Source organism: Hirundo rustica, chromosome 4, assembly GCF_015227805.2.
Source record: "Hirundo rustica isolate bHirRus1 chromosome 4, bHirRus1.pri.v3, whole genome shotgun sequence".
Taxonomy (NCBI): Eukaryota; Metazoa; Chordata; class Aves; order Passeriformes; family Hirundinidae; genus Hirundo; species Hirundo rustica.
This window is the reverse complement of record NC_053453.1, coordinates 4739517-4756042: the sequence shown is the minus strand read 5'-3', so window position 1 is coordinate 4756042 and position 16526 is coordinate 4739517.

The following is a 16526-nucleotide window of genomic DNA, read 5'->3' as shown; positions in this document are numbered from 1 at the left end:
GGGGTTACAACAAGACAACAAATCAGGGAATTCAGGGGGTAACACAGTGTGCCCACCCCCAAGTCTTGGACCACTAAAATCCAGAGCTAAAGGAATTCCCCCCAGGGGGCCTATCACCTGGAGCCCTCTCCCTGAGATTTCGCAACATGGGAGGGCTCCTCAAAGTGATAGACAGGCTGCCCCAGAGAGGGGGGTTGGGGCAGAGGGGATATTACAAGTCAGGTGAGGAGTGGGAGGACTGACACAAAACACCTTATTATACAGACAACACAAAAGGGATACAGAATTGGGGATACAGTGAAATGAACCGTAACATAAACTTCTTATAAAAACCTAATAAAACAGTTCTGCACCACCACAGCTCAGTTACAAAAATGGGAGCTCAGTTTGCTGAGAAATGGAGGATCCAGCCAGGTAAGTGTTCACTGAATTCTAATAACACCCTAAGCTCTTGCTCAGGCTTTTTTTCATCTGTAGAACTGGGATGAACAATTGAGTCAGAAAACAAACAGGGGGTTTTACGATGTTTTTATGCTTTAAGTAACTCAATTAGTTTTCACAAATTGTTCCAAATTAAATAGAAAGGAAAAACCCCCACATCAGTTGTGTGCAGACAATTGCATAAATTGCTTGGCTTCAAAAATAATCTGGTCCTGACAAATTTAGCAAGAGATTTTCTACCTTCATCACTGTGAAGTCAGCCAGAAACTTTGAAATTCCCACACTGAAAGATGGAGAACCTGAACCAGGGTGGTAATTTTTAAATACATGCTTAGAAGATGAGATATAGGAGTGATCTAGTGTTGAGAAGAATAAGTTCTCTTAGCAGTCAGTGGAGAGAAACAGCCATTCAAGAGACATTTCAGCCTAGCTACCATTTCAGGTAACTCAGGTCAGATGAATCACCCCTGGAAGCATCTTTTTCTTCAACTGACTATGAATGAACATCCTGCCTACGCTGAGTAGTTCAGAAGTCAGTGTCTAATTTTTAAATGCCTAAAATTTAGTGCAACAAATTCCAACCTCGTGGCCAAAGTTTGATTAAAAAACCCAACAGAAAACTCCTGATATCTTCTTTTTGTAGCTCTATATCTTTGTAAATGGAACAAAGATGGATTTGAAAATTGCTCTTAGTTTCTCAGAATCAAAATAACTGAAAAGATTAGCTCAAAATTATCAGTCTTTTTTGTTGCTTTATTCATTTAAATAACAGAGGAGAAACTATTCTAAAGACACATCAAATGAAATTTAAGAAAATAGTATCCTAAAATGTAATGAGATTGTCAGCAAATTTTAACTTTTAGAGGCAGAAAAAAGTAAAATAGGAAAACGTGTCTTTATTAAACACTTATGCAGACAGTGGATATCCTGAAATTACTAAATTGAGACATATGTGCTGCAATTAGGTGGAGGTTACCAAACCCTGCAGAAGTGTTACTATTCTTTGGGAAAAAAAAAAAAAAAAAAAAAAAAAAAAAAAAAAAAAAAAAAAGGCTAATTTATATTTTGTAGATTTGTAAAGGTCAGCTTGTTTGGCTTGTTTGTTATACAAATCAAAGAGCTCTTTTGCAGACATTCCTCATTCTCGGTTGTCATGGGTTAGTACAGTTTGGTTTTTTAGTTATAGAAGAATGTAGAATAATTCTCCAGGTCAAGACCTGGGAATTGCTTTGGAAGAGACAGGGACCTATCAGAGAGTTAGTTGGAATATTGGCATCTGTTCTGACCACTGAAATTGTTAGCTGAGACTTTGGGAAATACCATATAAAACCTTTTGATTTCCTGTAGGTGGGTCTTTTTTCTTCTTTTCTTTGGCCAGAGAGAGACAGGTAACATCGAGCTGGGCCTGCTGCTCCCCTCTTTTGGGGGAGCTGGCCTGAGGCCTGGCCGGGTTCCATCGACTCCCGGGTGAAGAGGGGCAAGGAGAGGTTGCTGCTTTGCCAACAGCTACTTTCTTCAGACTTCCCTGGAGCAGGGAGAGATCTCTGCTGAGCCCTGATAAGAGCTATGGGCACCATTTAGGCTGAGACCACCCCGATTTACCCCGAGGGGTGGGCTGAGAAGGCATTTATGATCCTGCCTGGTTTTTTGTGATTCCAGACTGCCTGAGTGCTCCGATCTCTGATGTTTCTGTGAGTTCTTCCTCCCTCATCAGCTCAGCCTTGAACATCTAACACCACAAGCTACAGAGAGCGAGACAAAGACTCCAAGCAGATTTAACTCTTTCTTAGCAACATGAAGCTTTCAGAGCTTAGCCCTTCTCTGAGAGAGTAAGAAAGGACAGAGTGAACATAAAGAACAACAGCATGAAGTCAGTAGAGCAAGAGTGAAAAGACTGTTGGGACAGAGGGTTGAAGAGTTGGTTGTTCTATTCTTACTTGAGCCATGGAAATGAACTCTATATTTAGGTCATTCCTTTAAATCATGGGAAAGATATGCATTTGGGGAGATGATTGTTTTGATTTGTGTGTGGATTTGAGCAAAGGTGTTTGTGATGGATTAAGTGATATTAATCCTATAAGATGCTTGAACAGAGATAAAGATGAGAAGCCCCCTGCGCCAGTGAAGAAGTGGGAAGATATCTCTGTACCTTGAAATAAAAAATCCTTTGCTTTAGAGTTATTAATCTTTAAAAGGTGACACCCCAGTATGCAAAAGTCTAAGACCTATGACCCATAAGCAGTTTGGGAAAGTGCTCCTGGGAGGGTCACAAAGGCAGGTTTCTCCAGGTGGTTTTTTTTGTAACAGTTAAAAAACCCACAAGAGAACTGTTCTAGGTTGTCAGTGGGATCCATGACTCTAAGAGAGACTCTTCCCCTAATGAATTGATGAAAGACTATTGTCAGATAGTGAAACTGACTGAAAATTACAAGTTTTATCTCTTTATGTTGTTTTGTAAGATAGTGAGCAGTTTGTAAAGGGAGGGAGGAGTGTTTTTGAAGTTTCATTCTGTTTTAGTTTTTTCCAACTTGCTTTTTTTTCTATTCTTTTAATGTATGTTAATAAACCTAATTGTTAATTTTAAAGTTAAGCCCGCTTTGTTTTTCTCCTAGTCTCTCTCCCACAAAAAGAGTAAGTACTAAGACCAAAATTTAGTGAACATGAAACCACGACACGGTTCACACACTGTTAAAGAAAAAAAAAATAACATATTTGAAAGTCTTGTAAAAATTACTGGAACATAATACCTAAATAATGTCTATAGTGGTTTCTGGTGAGAGGAAATTTAATACTCAATAATTACAATCCTTTATTCAGAAAAACCTTGGAACTTCTTAGTAGTTGTACAGCATTTTTTTTCAAGCTTGACTTTTCAAAATTTCGAATATTTTCTGTGATTCTCAATGAATGAATGGTTGAGTTGATAATGAGGGGTGGGGGAGTAGCACCCAGAGACAGCAGCATGAGCTGTCCTTATTTGGAGGGGTGGTGGAGGACTTGGGCTCCTTGGGCACCTTGGTGGTACTGCAGGAAAGGACTTAGAGTGTGATGGCTCCACACCATAATTTGAAATGGAAAAGTGGAGCAAGGCAGGACCTCAAATTGCAGGGAAGCAGCTCTCATTCGTCCCCCTCATGCAGAGAACAGCAGGTTTTACATCAGGAGTTATTAGGAGAAGACTTTGGGCTTTGTAGTGTAGGGTTATTACCAATGGACTAACATGTAGGACCAATTTTATTTTCATTTCCATTCATGTGCTTAGAGCATTTCTAATTTGCAGTAGAATAACTAATATTTGTCTCTGAGCTTCTTTGGGATCATAAGAAAAAGGATAGTATTTTTTTCCTGCATTTTCCTTATTCAGTAGATCCTAATTATGACTCGTGACTACCTTGTAATGAAGTCCATGCAATCCTGTAGAACAAACTCATCAGTGGAATAATAGAGCTTTAATTTGTGTATACTTTCTTTGGGATTTACTTTGGGATTCTTTTATTTTCTCCTAGTAAGTCTTTATACATAAAAGGTACATTAAAAATTTGAAAGCCTTTTGGAATTCATGTTTTTAATGACAAACAGTTGAAACTGAGGAAAACTATAATGATTTGCTATGGACACCTTTCTGACAGTGGTTTTTGACAACATTTTCTCTAGTTTTAATATCTCAAATAGAAATAGTGGGGACACATAAGAAAGCATTTTTCCCATTGAAATAATTGAATTAAAAAAATAAAAGGAAGCTAATACCAGAACTGCTCTTCTTCTCATTGCCCCTCTTTCAGTGCCAGTTCCAACAACATTTAAAATATTTCATTTAAACCCAAAGGATGTTAAAAAGTAAGCAGATAAATATATATATTTTTTATCATTTCATGAAGTAATTTTTCATTTATTTGTTCAAGACAGATATTTGTTCACTTTGACTGTTTTTTAGAATTTTAATTGATTTCCCTTTACTTGGGGATCCCAAATGTTCCTCTCTTCTTGCAGCTGTACTCTCCCTGACTCTGTCTGACAATAGAGGGAAGACTATAACCAGTGCCCCAGAAACATTTTTATTCCCAATATCCAATGAAACAAATTAGAATGAAACTGAAAATCAGTGTCAATGGAAAGAACACACGCTCAAGATGAGCATCAGTCTGATTCTTCACGTGCATTTTTTTATTAGACATGTGTCAAGTTAAAAGAGTGGAGACTTGCAATTTGGCAATGCAAGTGCAAGCCTCAAGTCCCACTTGATCTGTGAAAGTACCTGTGATTAAGCACTAAATTGGATGCTTAGAATACCCAGGTGTGACTCCAGGTCATTACTTTTCAGTCATTCACTGGATTACTTTGTTCTCAGGTCACCTGCATGGAATAAGTAAGTCTATAAATATTTAGATTTTTAAAATCTGCTCGAGCTTCTGTCTCCACTAAATAATTCCCAGCATGCCTGGCAGTCTCTGAGCTGTCTCCAAAGCTGCCACCACTTTGGCAGGTCTCAATGTTTGACTGCCAGGCTTGCCCAGGATGCATCAGCAAAGCTTTCCTCCCTTGTGCACCTCTTGGGGGTGCAGTGTGATGAGCACACTCAGAATGAGAGCACTGATTTTTTTTCAGTGTAGAGAAGGGCTGATGATAGGCATTTTTCTTCAAAATATCAGGAGAAAAAGGAGGAGGAGGCATAAGAGTAGGAGGAGGTGACACCTACATTTATAGAGGGTGCAGAAAGATGTGCAAGACTTTTGAAAGCAGAAGGCTGGGGTGAGTCAGAATCTCTTGGGGTACCATCCTGGAGCTGGGATCCCTCTGTTTCTTCTTCAGGGGCAGTTTATGCAATTTATCCAGTGCTTACTGTAAAATGAATAGACAGGGAAATTAAAGCATTGTAGAATCATAGAATATGCTGAGTTGGAAGGGGCCCATCAGGATCATTGGCTCCAGCTCCTGGTCCTGCACAGCACACTCCAATGGTCACACCCTGTGCCTGAAGGTATTGTCCAAATGCTCCTTGAGCTCCGTCATGCTTGGTGCTGTGACCACTGCCGTGGGGAGCTGTTCCAGTGCAAAATCAAAATATTTCTTGATATTCAGAGTAAATCTCCCCTGACTCAGCTTCAGGCCATTCCTGCCAGAGATCCTGTAAGACATCACTGTGCTGAAGGCACTAGGACAACCTAGGAGAATTATTTCACATTTTGCTCTTGCATCTGTGGGTCTGTGATGGGAATTAGATTTGGTTTACCTGTGTTTTACCTTAATGCAGCAGTCTTGTACAGGTTGGGGTGCTCAGAAAATGCAGAAAGTTTTTCCCCATGGAGGAAAAATTTTCAGCATCCTGCCGTCATTTTCTAAAATAATTAAGAGGAGAAAAAACTTGTCTTACTCCTGCTTCACAACAACTTTGATGCTGAAGAAGGGAATTCTTGAGAATACCTAATTAAAAAAAGCAGAAAAGGGCAATGAATGAATTATCCCTCTCGTTTTATGAAGTCAAAAAATAATCAGTGCCAAATTAAGAAGTTATCTTTTGTATAATTTTATAATTATAGGGGAGACTTTCACCAGCCTGCCCCTGGCATCAACTTTGCCTGCTATTTCATCACTTAGGCTTTAACGCTCTCTTTTCCTTTCTATGCTAAACAGTCAGGGATATTTCTCATTTTGGAAGACAATCAGCAATGCTGGTAGGAGGACAGCTGCAAATTTTTCAGAAATAATGAGTAGAGAATTTATGCATTGTCTAGGCCCTATGGTGCATGAACGAGACTTTCAAGCTCCTTGCTTTTGCACGATATTTTTTGTTTGGTTTCACTAAACAACTCAGCCCAAATGACAAAGATTACTCCAGAGGAGAGCTCATGCTGTGCTGCATGTGCAAGCACATGAACCCACCTGAAAAGTGTGAGATTTTAAATCTTCTTTTCTCACCTTTGGCCAGCTTTAGTCCCTCTTTTATGGACATCTCATCCTGGGATCCTCATCTTCTGATAATAGGCTCCAGCATTTGGACTCCAAATACACCTTCCACTCACATCTCTGCTCACACTCAGTGCAGTAACTGCTGCTTTTCTTCATCACCAGCACCAAGCTCATTACGTCTTGGATTTGTTTCTGCATCTGGAACAGGAAGCCTAAATTTTGACTCTCTCTGGGCTGTTGTGAGCAGTTCTGGCTGCACGAGTGAGATTTAATGCTAAAAACACAGGCAAGTCAGAGAGAGCTGGTGTTTTGGTGCTCACTGCACAAAGGCTTAACATGAGATGAGGGAAGGAAGTTGCTACAGAAAGCCTGGAGCTGTTTTCTGCATGACACTTTGAGGTGTTTATACACCATTAGTCTTTCCTTGGAAATTTTTCAGTTATATTCAAGTGATTTATGAGATCTTACTAATATGCAGAGCCAAATAGCTCAAACAAAAGCATTATGGTAAAATCAAACATTTAACTTTTTGTCAGTTTATCCAAGACTGCATACAATAAAATCTAGAAATGCCTTCTGAAAAGGTATAATTGGGTGTGTTGCCAATATTACTATGTCAAATCTTTTTATGTATCTCTTGAATTTTTACAATCCTGTGGACAAAATGTTGAACCACACTACATTGTCCACACCAGGCTGTGCTGCTGAAGCACACTATAAATGTTTTGGAACTAACACCAGATTCATTAGTCCAGCTTCAAAAAAATTCATTCTCTAAATGAAGCTTTTTTCATTTTAATTTTTTCATTCCTTTTTTTCATTAGGTGGTCATAAAATGGGTTGAAATCAGCAGCTGAAAGCAAATCAGAAGACAACTCTCATTTTCAAATGTTCTTACCAAATGAGATGCTTTGTCTATACACAAAACCAGGTTAAACAGAGGCAAAGATATATGACATTAATGTTATTTGAATTTTTTAATCACGGCAAATCATGCAGTTCATTTGAGATCAAGACCCCTTTCTGTGCATAACAAGACATTCTCCACTCTGGAGAATTTAAAAATGAAACAGACACTTCCAAAATAAAAAAAAGGAGACATTTTTCTTGGACCAGGGAAAATAGCTGGAACAATCTTTGAAGGTTCACAGTGGTCTGGCAAGAGAACTTGGAAGTTGATTCCAATGCTACTAAATTTCCAAACCACTGCCTTGTCATCCAGAACATGAATATTAATAATATTATCATACCAGTCATATACCACTGCCATTTGTTGGCTGCAGAGCACAGGTGATGACAAAGAAATTAATGGAGTGGAATTTTTGTGCCAGAGGTAAAAAGTCTGTGTCTGCCTGAGCTCCACGGCTCCTTCACCAGTTTTTCTCTATAGATGTTATATGACTAAATGGAAAGAGAGTAAAGTGGTTTATCAAAAGCTCAAATAATTTCCTAGTCTGCCAGTCCAAATTATAAGAACTTCTTAATTGGATATCTTGGTTTTAAAATTGCTGGATCTGGGATTTTGTATTGTTTGGGTTTTGTTTTGTTTGTTTGTTTGTTTGTTTTTGGGGGTGTGTTTTCATTGGTTGGCTTGGTTTGTTTTATCTGTTGGTGTTTTGGGGTTTGTTTTCTTGTTTGTTTGGCTTTTGTAATTTCTGTTTGGTTGGGGGGTTTTTTTGGGTTTTTGTTGGTTGTTTTTTTTTATTTGGTTGGTTGGGTTTTGGGGTTTTCTTTGGGGTTTTTTGGTTTTTTTTTTGGTGTGTTTTGTTTGTTTATGCTGTTTGTTTCTGTTTTGTTTGTTTTGGGTTTTTTTTTTTTTAGTTGTTGTTGTTGTCATTGTTCTTTTTTGCTTGGGGTTTTTATCTCCTTTTTCGGGACATATCTTAATTCTTTTGGTTTATTCTGATGTGCATGCTCGGTAAGGAATTTTTTGTGTTTTCATGATCTTCATCCTTCAAACATAGAAAAGAATTATAGCAACAGAAGTTAAATTCAGATTCAAGAAACTAAGGGTTTATAACAGATAAGAAATTATTCCTGATACTGCCACGTAATTGGGAGAAAACAAAAATATGAAGATGATAAAGCACTGGAACTGGTTGCCCAGAGAAACTGGGGATGTTCCATCCCTGGAAGTGCTCAAGGCCAGGCTGGATGGGGCTCTGAGCAACCTAGGATAGTGAAAGGTGTCCATGGCAGAGGATTGGAACCAGATGATCAGGAGTAAAGTTAATTTCCAGATTTGAGGTTAATTTTTAGACTTTACCCAATATATTGGGTAGACCTCTGCTAGAGTAGGAGGTGGGACTCCTAGCAAATACATAGATGTATTAATATATGAACATGTAAAACAACTATATAATTCTCACTTGCACAAGAATGAGGAATGAGAAATGATAAACTGATAACAATGGTTAACTGAGGTTTTCAGAGGTGATCACAACCACCTAAATCCTTTGCAATACCAAATCACAAGTAGATTCTCCCTATAAGTAACAACTGGTTCCCCTTCTGGTTCCTGATGTCACTGAGGGATAACTGCAGAAGAATGAAGAATGTGTTGTGTTCAGTCTGGTTTGAGCTTTATCTAGAGTAGGCTTAATTAAGATCCAGTGACAAAACCTCTCACTGGAGGCAATCCAGCAGTCAGGGTGAGCACTCCTGAATGGATCTGTCAATCTGGCATCTCCCTGTGCATAAAACACACACATTTATCCTAGAGATAACTCAGTGGTAATAAAAATTGATCCTGATAAGCTTTTTAAGTTATTTTCCATAGTCAAAACATATTTGTTTTTATTAGGATTTGTAAAAAATTGTGAAAGATCTGAAAAAATGATGCAAAAGATATGCAAAAATATATATGCAATTTTGTGTGGATTAATGATTAATTTTGAACTTCTTGTCTCTTCTCTGTCAAGCGTCACTTTAAACATACATTTAGGTGATTAATTAATTACCATAATCTCATCATTCATGAATCATTTTGATATGCACTGATCTGATCAATTTTATGCTATGAAATAAATTACACCTGTTCCTAAATAGCACTTTTAATACATACTAAGACCAAGGGGCTGACACAATTCTAGTTTTTAGTTCTGTGCACTAATTAAATTTGTTCAGCTCAAACTTAAACATCTGTGTCTGAGTAGAAGATTATTTCTTTCCAGGTAATTTTTAAGGGGGAAGGAGTTGGAATGGGAATGAAAGGGAAGTTATGAAAAGGGAATCTGATGATTAAAAGTAACAAAATTTGCCATGTTTTTTTCTGTAGGGTTAACCCAGGAGGTGTCACAGTGGACTATACCAGCTGCACTAGTGTGGTTTATTCCTGTATGTTGTACGAGAAAGGGAAGAAGGTTTGATCTGGGGCTGCTGTGGGGATAGAAGGAGCAGCACCAGCCTTGGAATAATGACACCAGAGGATGAATTCAACAAGCAGAGAAAATGTGTCTGCTTATGAGTGACAGGGCAGACACAGCTCCTTTCTCACAGTTAATATTGCTGTTACCCAGCATTTCCATCTCTGCAGCTCACTGAGCAAAGATGTGATTGAATTTCCTTCCCAGGAAGTACTTTCCTCACGAGCTGTGTGTGTGAATACCCTCTGAGAAACTCTGGCTCTGCCAGGCTGGCTGGTGGCTCTCTGCTGGCAGAGGGTCCTGAGGCTGCCCATGACCCCGCTTACTTCTGCACCCTTTTCAATTTATTATAGCCAGCATTCCCAGGACTGAGGACTGAGTTTTAAACTCAGAGTAGTAGAAAGATTTCTGAATACACCTGAATCAAAAAACATGGGTCAGTCTTGACCCTACATTTGATGTCAGGAGCGTCCCGAAAGCGCGAGAGATTTAGAGACTGTGTCTCAGCCAGGGAATTAAAATAGTGGCTGATTTCATATGGGTTACAGCTCCAGCACTGGTTTCCTATAAATAACTCACAGATGTCATTTGAATTACAGTCTTCTGCAAATAAAGGGGCTGCAGGCATACCAGGAGCCTCTTAACAAGGAGATGACATGCTTCAGGCATCTAATTGCTTTAGCTCATCACCAGTAAGACACTTGCAGTCCTACAGCTAATCTGACCAGCAATTGACTGAAAATTGAATCTAAACCAGGAGAGTTATTTCACTGACTTCAAAGGCCTGCCCACTTCCAAAAAGAAACCCCAACCCTCTATCTGTTCAGCCAGCTGCTATGCAAGAGAGCCAAAAGCTTTTGTGAATTTTCTTAGCACTTCTTCCTTAGCACCTGATGTCTGCACAGAACAGTCCAAATATATGAAGCTAATTGCATTTCCAAATGCGATGCAGACAGATTACTAAAATATCTTTCAAAAAAAAACCCAAAAAAACAATGCAAACCATCACCAGACCTTGTCCTCCTCCAGTTTTGGGAAGCAGAATAAAGGGACAGAACCAAACGTGTATAATCTAACATTTTGTTATATTATAGTGGCTCTGGTGACTTGAACTGACATAGGATCCTTAACTGTATCAAGCAGGATTGACATTTCAGGAGTGCTCTTTCTCTCCGGAAAATAACACTAAAAGATTATCCTGAAATCACGAATCTGAAGAACTGAGTGAATCTTTCTTCTTGCACAGATGTGACAGGGACGCTTTGAAGCCAAAGTCATGTAAATATGGGGCAGTGAGAAAAAGGAAATAAGCTTCCTATTTCCAAATACTACTGGAGAAGGCTCAAGCCTGCAACATCAGCCCTGTCCTATTACCACCGATCTCATGGGGTTTTCTCCCCATCAGTGGGATCACTCAGGGAAGAGGAAACTGCCCAACTCTTTCCTGATATTTAAAAATAGTAATAAACTCACATAATTTGCTGCTGCAAATACTGTATGTTTTGAAACTTTTAAGGAAAAATGTTCCAATTTAGTTTTTCCCCACAAGAGTAGGAATGTCCTGCAGTCTAATACCTTTTGTCATGGGAATTGCTTCTCTTCATGATAATCAAATGCATTCCTCATTTCCACTGTAAGCACCAGGTTGGGCATGCCAGCCCAGCAGAACACCAAGTATGTGTCCAGTTTAAACATGTAAGAGGTCCAACTGAAGCGAATTAGACTTTCCAAACACCTCAAGCTTCTGTGTTAAGAAAGGAAGAACTAATTACAAGTACAAGCATTTGCAGAACCCTTCTCTTAGTCCATGTCTTCCTAACTCCAGCTTTGTCACAAAAAGCGGCTCACTGGATGTGCTCTTTTCCTGTGGCTGCACTAATCTTAAAGATTGAGAAAATTATGCTACAAACTCATTAAATTCCTTTGTTGCCTTCAGTGACCACGTAAACCCTGTTCTCTATTCACAGTGAGGATCTAAAATGGTAAACATTCCACCTCAAAGAAATTAAGATATGTAAACACATTCATTCTCCATAAACAGGCTTAGCCTGTGAGCCCAGAGAACATTTCTATATCCAAAGAATTGCACAATTGTGCTCTTTCCTTTCCAGCAGTGCAAATTTAGATTCTCTCATTTTCATCATTCTCAAATACACACAGATATTCAGTACAATGGCTTTGGTACACTGAGCTGCTCTGAGCCTCATTGTCACCTTCCACATTGAGCAGCTGACACTCTTTAGAAAAAGGAAAGGACAGAGAAGAAGCTGTAAAATGTTTATAAAGAATGGGTTTGGGCAAAACCCTTTGATATAAAAAAATAAACCATTACATTTAGCAAATATTTCACTTGCTGGTAGAAAAGTCTCTCTCAGGGCAAGAAGAAAGCAAGAGCCTTTCTTTCTTGTAGGCTTCAATGGAAAAAAAGGAAAGAAAGCTTCCTTCAGGTTTTTAAAGTTCCTAATAAGAAGTGTTTGAATGTCTATTGTAATTTGAACAAATGTCTTATTGTCTAAATAAAACAGACTCCACAAGAAACACTTCCTCTATTATGGATTTTTCAAACACTGAAGGTGATTTTTTCTCCCTCTTGGCTGTATCTGTTTTCCTTCCTTCTGTATTAATACTGACACTTCTCTATTAACTCATTAAGTGCTTGTGACACTGGATACAAAGACTCCATAATTACTATCCTTGCAATTCCACTTGAAGATTTCCACCAAGGCTGAAGTGCCTTGTTTTAGAGACCGTACAGACAAAGGAAAAAAACAGTCCTTGTCCCAGAGAGCATTGTATTCGAAAGGACAAAGATGACAAAGCCAACAAAGAAAGAAAAAAACACTCAAATTGATTTGTCCAAGATCATATAACAGGGTTGGGTTTTCTGCTTTAGTGTTGTTGTTGTTGTTGTTGTTTTTAATTTTGTTTGGGGTGTTTTTTTGTGGTTTTTGTTTTTTTTTTTCTTTGTTGGTTTTTCTTTGCAGAACAGAGGTCAAACCCAGTTGTGTGGACTTTCCATTAGCTTCTCATCTGCTTCTTCATAATCCCATATAATTAATCACCATCTATTTCAGAGTGTTTGCACTCTCAGGTCACATTCTTCCAAATGGCTTTTAATGGTCAGGGGACACCTTATGGAATTGTGACCTGCAAGGGCTGGAAAAAAACTGTGTAAGAAAAAAAAAATTCAAGGAAGTATCGAACTATGGCAACGTCCAGCCCAAACTAGTACACTTTTGTCTCATTATTTTACAGGAAAGAAAGAATCCATCTCTTAAAGGATAGAAAATCCTGAACTTCTATACATTTAGCAAAGTGTTCTGCTGCTGTGCTGCTCATCAGTGTCACGCTGCATTGCCATGGCCAGGGGCACATAGTGAGCTCCATCCTTCAAGGGTGTCAAGGTCAGCCCTAAAAAAGATGTAGAGGTTTTGGAGGTAGTACGTCAAGACTAGGAGTTTGCTTTTGTACAGCTATATGTTACATACAACTTTTAATATTTATTTCCCTGTGCCCATTGTTTCTAAGCAGATGGGCTGCAGGTGGTTGGTGGCTTTGTAGAGATCCCTGTACTTCTGACTCTTTATCCACCATCATTTACCAAATAAATTCAGGATAACGTTTGTCAAACAAACAACTCTCAGCAATTGGGCAATTAACATTCTTTCCTTACAGTCAGAATCTTGCAGCTTGAGCTGGTCATGACCTCACTTTCTCCCAATCTGTGAGGTGAGAGGTACCTGAAATGTGCAGTCAAGCCCAGGGGGAGTGACTGGCCATGAGGGAAACATGGATGAAACATGAGGGAAACAGGATGCTTATCTTGTGCCAGATCATTCAGAGTTAAACCTCCCTAGGTATCACAAAATAGGAAAACTAAACAGAAATAATAAATTATGATTAATATTATCATTATTATTCTTTATCACCATCATCATAAAACTTTTTTACATTAACAGTCCTCTTTCAGCATGAAAGGCTGAGGTCTGAGATCTGTGCCCCTGATCTGACAAGTCTGAGCACAAGTTCTTCACCAGCGTTTCAGAAAGCCAGGAGTTGATGTGACTTGCTGAGTAGGGGTGCCCAACACCTAAAAGTACTCTTGGGCCTTTCTCTTTGAACTAATTCTATTCTTTTGACTCTTTTTTTACCTATATTTGCTCTCCCTTAATGTTACCATTATTCAAAGAATGCAAGTTAAAAAAAAAAAAAGAAAGCAGTTGGATTAATGGGACTGGTTGATTTCCACTTGTTCCCCAAAAGAAGGGAAAGAAAAAAGTATGATTTTGGTTTGACATCTTTCTTTCTTATTTTCCTGAGGCTTTTGCTACAAAATAATACCAATGCATATGTTACCATCTGGGGAATGGTAAATCACTGCTTTATAAGGTCTAAAAGTGTTATTATTCAATTTTAGAAAATAGAATTATAAAATAAAATAAAAATCCTTCCCAAGCAAAAGAGCACTGGAATAATTTCTAGAACTCAGTGTAAGTAATACAAGACTTCATTTTGATACACAGGGAAGGGATATTTATAACATCCTGGCCAGATTGCCAACAGTCAATCCATTATTAAATTAATTTGCCTTTTCACCCCAAGAGACTGTAGAACACAAAACAGATATATTTAATAAAAATAAAGTTTTCCAAAAGGTTCAGCACTGGAGCACATGCAATATGACTGTGCCAGAACCATCTTCTTCTCACAGCTCTGGACATAATTGATTAAATATCCCAGTCCTAAGAAATTCTAGTCACAGATGGTTTCAGGAGCAAGTGATTGCCCCTGGTGGAGCTATGGGGACCTTGTAAGGAGAAAGCAGATGAAACATCAAAGCTGCTGTTACCCTATCCATGTCAATGTCCCAGCTGATGGACAGGTGCAATGACTAGCCAGTATGGATTGTGATATCCAGGATTAAAAAAGAGGTTTCAAAGAGGTGACTTTCCTCTTGGCACAGGAAAAGATTCGTCTTTGATCATGGAGTGGGGATGGTGCATGATACTGTTGAGCATTTCTGGTGTTTGGGAAGAAATCGCTTCTGGTGAAAAACTAAGCTGCAATTTGTCATTTTTACTCTTCTTTAGGATAAAGTTTAAAAAAATCAGGGAAAATTCAAATGTGCTGAAGGATTGATTTTATGTCTACCAGAATGTGCCTGTCAGGTTATAACAACATTCTTATTGCAGGTGTTCAAGCAATGCTGAAAGAAAATGTAAATATAATGTTTAGTGAACACCCAGTTTATAGAGTTAGACAAGAAACTAGCAAATAATGGTGCATAAGCCTGTTTGCTCAGCTGGCACAAGCCAAGTCTTGATCACCAAGACAAACCATAAAAAAGGCTCTTAACTTATCAGTAGGGACAGAAATATCTGCTATCCTGTTAGAGATACAGATGCCCTGCCTGGGTGATTGTGCAACTTAATAAAAAACTCACTAAGGTAGAGGTTTCCCTGAACACTGTATTTTCTGATATTCTGGGGTAGCCACTACAGAGTGGGGCTCATGCTGTGGGCTCTACTTGAAGTCCACATAAATTTAAAAGTCTGTGTGCAAGGTGCCTACTAGGCCTCTCTATCACTCTGCTCCCCCTTCTGAGCTGGACAGGGCAGAGAAAATAAGATGGGAGACAACTTGTAGGTTGAGATATGTTTAATAAATTGAGATAAATTTACTAAAGCAAAAATGAGAGGTAGAGTATGCACAGGAAAAGCAAGGGGGGAGAAAAAGCATCAGCACATGATGTCTGGCCACTTCCCTGGAGCCACCCAGGAGAGGGTGCTCCAGAAGGCAAACACTGTAAATAAGGAATGTCCCCCGCTTCCTCCTCCTTTTCTTAGCTTTTATATCACAGCAGATGTCATATGGAATGTCCCTTTGGTCATTTTGTGTCCATGTCCTGGCTGTGTCCCCTCACAGGATCTCGTCCACCCCCAGCCTGCTGGTGAAGGGGGAATGCTGGAGGGACAGCACCAGTGCTGTGCCAGCTCTGCCCAGCAATTCCCAAACACTGGGAGTTATCCGCACTTTGCTGGGCACCAGTGCACTGTGAGGGCTCCTGTGGGGAAAGGAATTCCAGCTCAGCCAGGCCCAAAGCAGTTCTGACAAGCAAAACTCAGCTTGGGGTGATTCTTGCACTTGGGAGTGCTGCTTCCTAAGCAGATGCCTAATGGGAGTGCATGCTTAACCCCAAAATGCCAGTGGGATGGGAACTCATTTACAGTTTTACTCAGGCAGAACTTTCAAAACTATTTTATTGATCCCTTGGATTGTGGTGGTTTATAAACAAGCATGAATACAAATCCCATAACTGGGGTATCCATGCTGCCCTCTGTGTTTTTGTACTTGTAATCACTTTTGCCAGGAGTCCCTTTACGATCTGGAGATTTAATTTGAACTGAATTCTTCACTGAAAAGTGATGCAATGTTTCTGAATGGTTGTATATGGCAATGCTGCAGGGATGAAAAAAAAATAAAAATAAATAATTTAAAATGTTCTTGGCTAAGAACAGGACAAAAGTGTATCCTGACAAGTAATAACATTTTAAAGATAACATTTGGGCTGTCAGGAAAGGTTTTTATTTTAATGAAGTGATGACTGGAGGCCAAGCTCATTATTTCTATCTTTCTTACAAGTCTGAGAAAAATCTTTAAGGAAGATAGAAGTGGGAGACTCTTTCTCCTCTTTTCTTCCTGCCAAACAGGGAAGGATGAGAATCGAGCCTTGTACCAGCTCTCTCCAACCTCTGAATTTGCTCCAAGAGCTCAGGCCACCAGCATTATGAAAACCTGGAAGCACCTCTGGAA